Genomic DNA, 6,094 nt, shown 5'->3' on the forward strand with positions numbered 1-6,094 from the left:
TGGTGGATAGCAATTCCCCTAACTTGTTTTTCTTAATTTGTGAACTACTTAAAATCTGTTTCTGTTCTATTTTTGTTCGATTTAATTTAAATAGCAAATCAACTCCAAAAATCCCGAAAATTTGTATGAGTGTAGCTCTGTGTGTCTAGTGTTTGCATATAAAATTTCGTAGACTTTAGATAAGTGTAAGTCGGTCTAATAATTATTTTTCGGTGGCTGGCCAGTAGGGACAACAGCCTAGTTTTTGTGACATTTTAAGTAGTTAGATAAAACAATCTTCTGCGGAAAAGACCCTTATTTTCATATGCTACAATTGACAAATCTTATTGTTGATAAGGAAAATCAATAGAACATTTGTGTGCTACTTTGTGGTGTGCTTTTAATCCTATCAGTCGTCAAATTACTGAACTTCAATGTTAAATTACCGAGCTTCAGCAGCAAAGGTTGACTGTTGCTTCAGAACTTGAAAAGGATTTTGAAGTGAATAAGGCTCGATTGACAACTTCGCGGTTGGCGTAAAGCAGATCCAGCAATTTTAGCTTATAAAAAGGCGAGGCAAGCTGAAGTCACCATGGGCGAAGTACGATGGTTGGAACTAAAGGCTGCTCTTGAAGCCTTTATTCCTTCGACCCTTTAGGATTTTGGCCTTAAGAATCTTTTGTATCTTCACTTGTACGCCCTTTTGCAAAATTAATGAAATGATCTTTTATTCTAGCGTCTCCCAAGTAACTGGGTAGTATTTCTTTAAAAATTTCGCATTGATCAGCAATTTGTGAATTAAACCTATCCGATCTTTGAGGTGGTATGCCCCATTGCCGAGAACTTTGTGAAAGATGAATGGTCCTTCCGAATTCGGTGACCATTTGCCGAACCTAGGGTCTTTAATCCCCACGGGCAGCACAGTTTGGCAAACCAACTCTCCCTCTCCGAATGTTTTTTGTCTAACTTGTTTATTATAGGCTCGCTTGGCAATCTTCTTCTGTGCCACCAATAAATTATAAGCGTCAAGTCGAATTTCTTCCAAGTCTTCTAACTCTTGTCTCATGGGCCAAGTTAGGAGTTGTTCTCAGCCTGGTAGTATGTTTCTAGAATTATCATGGGCTGCTTGGTTAAGATCGGCCAGTTCTAGTATGAGGCAAATTGATAGGATAAGTTAAATCCTAGTATAATAAGGAGTCTCAATGGAATGAGGATGCTGAGATTTGAGACGTGAATGTGGCTGGATAAAGAAGTTGGTTTAAAGTCCTAATAGAGGAAGGATTAGCCGAGATCTGGTTAGATTAGGATGAAGAATCCTAATCCTAGTGTAGTTCTGGTTCAGTCATATCGAAATTGATTGCTATAAATAAGAAGGGGGTGCATCATTCTAGGCCCCCTCCAATTCAACATACAAACTGCCCTACGCAAACTCTCGCTCTCCGCGAAACCTCTCAACAACCTTGAGACTTTTATTTTCTTTTTCCACCAACACATCTTTAGTTTGGATAAACAACACTATTGTCGTAGAATCAGTCCCCCGGAGCACCTTCAGTTTGGATAAACAGCATTGTATCGAAGCTAATTGGTTATCTATCCAAGTCTCGGCCAAAAAGGATCTTCGAGTTCTTGTTGGCAAAGGTCATCTCATTAGCCTTCTCGGCGAAGTGAGGTGTTATAGATTACTGGGCTCGACACATTGAACGCCGAGTTGTTTTATGATTGGATACTTACAAGTAAGTTTTAGAGTTCGACATTTTGACGGCCGAACCACATTTACCATCAAGACATACATCCCTTTTGAGTACTTGTATTCATATAGTTTGGTACCGGTTCGGCGTGCTTATACTCTTACGAATATAATCATCGTGACCGAACTTAATGCTGACAATCCGTGAACTTCACAAGACTAGCAGCCTTGTCTTCAGGTTCTAGAACTCAAAGGTCGAGACACATTCCTTCCTCGGCCGTAGTTGCAAGATCAAGAAATCAGCAGCGCGCTAAACGCAACATCAAATCATTTTAGGTACATTAATTCAATATACTATATTTCGGTACATACATTTCGGTACGTACATTTTGATACATACATTTCGGTATTGACATTTAGGTACATTAATTTACTATAACACATTTAGGTTCATTATAATATATTTCGGTACAATCATGTAGGTACAAATATTTAGGTACAAAAAAGTTAATTTTTTATATTTCGGCACAATCATTTTTGTACACTTATGTGTTTATATATTTTTGTATCACAAATTTCTTTTAATATTTTCTCATTTATGTTCAGTTATAATTAAAGAACTAAATATGTGCATATTAATAAAATTAAAATTTAATGTGGAGAGATTAAATAAAAATATACATTAAATAACAAAAATTGAATATAAATTTTGATAAAAGTACACTTCAAGGGATTAAATTGAATATGTAATCTAGCACTAGGTTTTATTTTAAATTTTAATCTTTTACAAGAACTAATGTTAAAAAATTCCAATAAAAAACTCCAAATGGTAAAATATCGAGGATTTGACAGTCCTCGCTCTCACGTTGAGGCAGAGCCATAGAGAGAGAAGGGTAGAGAGGATGGAGAACCATAAGCAGATGGAGAAGGATGAGTGGGGCCATGGTAGTGGAGGTCGCGAAGTGGCTGTAGTTTGCTGCTCTGTTTCTTCTTCTTTGAAACCACCTTCCTCTTCCGGTTCTCCACCCACAAACTCAAGCTTTGAAACTCTGCAATTCAACTTTCAACCCTGTAATCGAGAAGAAGAAAGGTAACAAAAGAGATGAAAATACCAGAGGGGCGGATTTAACTCGTAGGGTCAATTTCTGACGATTGAAGATGCGGCCACACCTCCTTAGAGCTTTGTGGCTTCCCCACTGATCAGCTATAGAATCTGGTGTTCGGTGTTCCACATAAACCCACGGGCAAGATCTAACTATAGGGATCATTACATCACATAAAGCTCAGTGTGAATTGGGAATTTTCCTACTAGCTAATGGTAACTAGAGATTTTGCACGAGAGCCTGATGGTTATCTTGTTCGTAATAACTAGCAAAGTTCATCATTAAGGTACATATGTGTATTCTCTTATAAAATAAAAAAAAATAATAAAAAAAAAAGTGAAAGTCATACAACGGGGTCATAAAGTAATTTCCCTTTTACAAATGTGGTTTTGGAGCCATTCCAAGCATTTCTGTTGCAAGTTACATATGGCTATTTAGAAGATGCGTAATAAAATGAAGTTTGAAAGTAAGTCTGCTTTCTTTTCAAGTTTTTGTTATTCACTTTGGCCTAAATTAAGCAGGGTGGAGATTTCACTCCTGATCATGTACATGGAATTTTGGATAAGCAACTTGTAGTCTCCCTTGTAATTTCGACTGAGTCCTGTAAAGCTCCTACAATTTATGTTCTTTGGCATCCTCCTCCATTTTATAGGGTCAAAGTGAATACAAATGGGGTGAGATTAAGGCATTGTACTTCTTTCTATGCGAAGCTTCATGTTGCCATCTTTGTTGTAGAGTTGGCTCACACGCAGGGTTGGCAAGATTAATTAACTTTTCTAGTGTGATTTCTTGCTTTGCTTATGGTTCTTTCTCTCCTATTTGGTTGCTCTAGACTCGTTGGAAAACAGTATTTTCCAGTTGCGGCACATGTTATTCCGCTGTTCTCATAGATTTCGAGAAAGGAATGCAGTTGCTGATAAATTAGCCAATTTAGGACTTCTCTTGTCTTCACTTGTTTGGCATGCCACTCTTTATAGACATTCTTCATTTTCTGCATCAGATTTATTAAGTATTTCGGCCCACAGGTTTATCTCCTCTTTTTGATATGTCATTTTCTTTTTTACCTAATTTTTTGGATTCTCCTTTTTTGTTTTGTAGCTTATCTTGTAGGTTTTTACCTTTTAGGTTTTATTTTAGAGAGAGTCGGTCGTATATCCACCCCGTTTTTGTTTGTATTTTCTTTTCGAAGAGGGGTAAGTATACGTCCCCTCACTCTTTCTTGTAATTTTTTTTAAAGAGGGATAAGGTGTATGTCCTCCCTTTTTTTCTAGTAATTTGTTTTTCTTATTTTATGAGAGATAAATTTATGTCTCCTTAACTAAGTGCAACTGTTTTTTCGTAACAATAAACTTTCCTCGTACTGCCGAGGTTTTTCAATTCTTTCTTGTAATAGCAAAGGACACAACTACACATTTTAAAAGTAAAGTAAAAAAGTATTTGTCCATGCAATAGACATTATTACGAAGTACCAGTTGTGTTTACGTAGCCGCAAGCAACTACCAAACCAAGAAATAGAAAAGGGCCAGCCATTTTCTAATCTATCTGATCCAAGAATGCCTTCAGATTCTTGTCCGAAGACCCCCCTTCACTCACAGCCTCTCTTGCCAAATCTTTCCATTTCTTAGCATTCCTTCTCATCTCTTCACCAATCTCCTCACTTCCCATGACTAACTCCAAACACCTCTTAAGCTCCTCACCCGTAACAATTCCCTCCTCATTTTGTGTCATCCTCAATCCTGTCTTCCAAGTGTCTTCTATCAACTTGGCATTCGTCCCTTGGTCCGTCCACTGAGGAAACGCCACAACGGGCACCCCCGAAACCAGGCTCTCCAAACTTGAATTCCACCCACAATGTGTCACAAAGCAACCCAACGAAGGACTCGAGAGAACCGCCACTTGACTACACCACGGCACTATCCTCCCGAGCTCTTCCAATTCCTCTCTGCAACTCAACATCTCTTCTTCTTTCTTCGCCTCATTATTGTCTCCCTTCTTCTCGACTTTATCTCTAATAACCCACAAAAACGGACGGCCGCAATCCAATAACCCTTTTGCGATTTCCTCCATTTGGGCCTTTTCCAACACAGAAATGCTTCCGAAGGACACATAAATCACCGACCCTTCCTGGCTTCGAGTTCAGCCACTCGAGGTACTGAAGAGTCCTTTGATTTTTGGAAAAGATCGCCTCCAAATGACTTGTCCAATGGAACCTTGCCGTACAAGGAAGCAGACGGAATCAATGGCCCGACTCCAATCAAATTGTACTTGTCAACTGCTTTAAGGCTTCCGGCTCTAGCGCATCGAACGTGTTCACTAGAATGGTCGGATTGGTTTCTCTTTCCAGCAGATCCATCTGTTCTTGAAACAACGGGAGGGCGAAACTGTACGGATCTGTATCCACCACGAAGGAGGGAAGGTCTCGGCTTGTGAGAGATAATGACAAACCTGGTAATTCTATTGAACATGGAAGGACATCGTTCGTACCAGAACTAGTATTATCCCGGATTAGATCTTTGTACCCGTTAAAGTAATAGTAGTAGATGTCGAAAACCGTGGCTGGTTGAATCCAAAGCAGTACGTTTGGGAGGTGAAGTTCATGCGCCACGTCCGCCGCCCAAGGGAGGAGTATTGTGTAGACTAGGCAAGTGTAAGGGTGACCCTCTTTTGCACTTGAGACTACAAGGTCGCTGATGGCTTGTGCTCCGCGGCGCCGCAGCTCCGACATGTAGTCGTCTATGTTGTCGGCGGAATTAAACCCGTTGTCGTACCCATCAGAGAAGAGTGAGTAGGTCAATCCATCTGGAATTGAGTCGTTGTCTATGCGGTGGCGGGCGGAGAGGCAGGTAACGAAGGTGACATGGGCACCGGTAGTGTTGATAAGACGCTTCGCGAATTGGAGGGAAGGGTTGATGTGGCCTTGAGCCGGAAATGTGAGAACTAGAAAGCGGTGTTGCACCATGGTGGCGTATGCGATTGCGGAGGTGCGCGGTGGAGCGTGGAGGTGTTGGAAGTAGAATAAGTAGGTACGTAGTTGAATGGTAGAAAATTTGTTGCCGTGGGCTTATTAGCTGAGTGAAAATGAAATTCTTGTGGGAATATACATTCAAGGTGGGGAGTGTGTTGAGAGGATGTCAAGGCTTAAATAGGGGTTTGGGGGTAGAAAGGTGACGTTTGTCGTGACGCATTGAAGACGCTGGAGACGAAGCAAAGATGAGAAGGATACCTGTGTTTTGTGGTCGTCTTCTCGATCCATGCATAATATTATGAGTAATACTAGGTTATCTATACTTAAATAAAAATACTGTGCTTATCACATATTTGTAAT

The 6,094-nt window shown here is 40.0% G+C and overlaps 1 pseudogene; it reads right to left on the reverse strand.

The window, feature by feature from the left end:
* Positions 1-4,011: 4,011 nt before the first annotated feature.
* Positions 4,012-5,884, reverse strand: LOC103962578 (annotated as a pseudogene).
* Between the last annotated feature and the right edge of the window lie 210 nt (positions 5,885-6,094).

This window comes from the organism of the source record quoted next, unplaced genomic scaffold (assembly GCF_019419815.1).
Source record: "Pyrus x bretschneideri cultivar Hongxiangsu unplaced genomic scaffold, Pyrus_bretschneideri_v1 Contig14, whole genome shotgun sequence".
Lineage (NCBI taxonomy): Eukaryota > Viridiplantae > Streptophyta > Magnoliopsida > Rosales > Rosaceae > Pyrus > Pyrus x bretschneideri.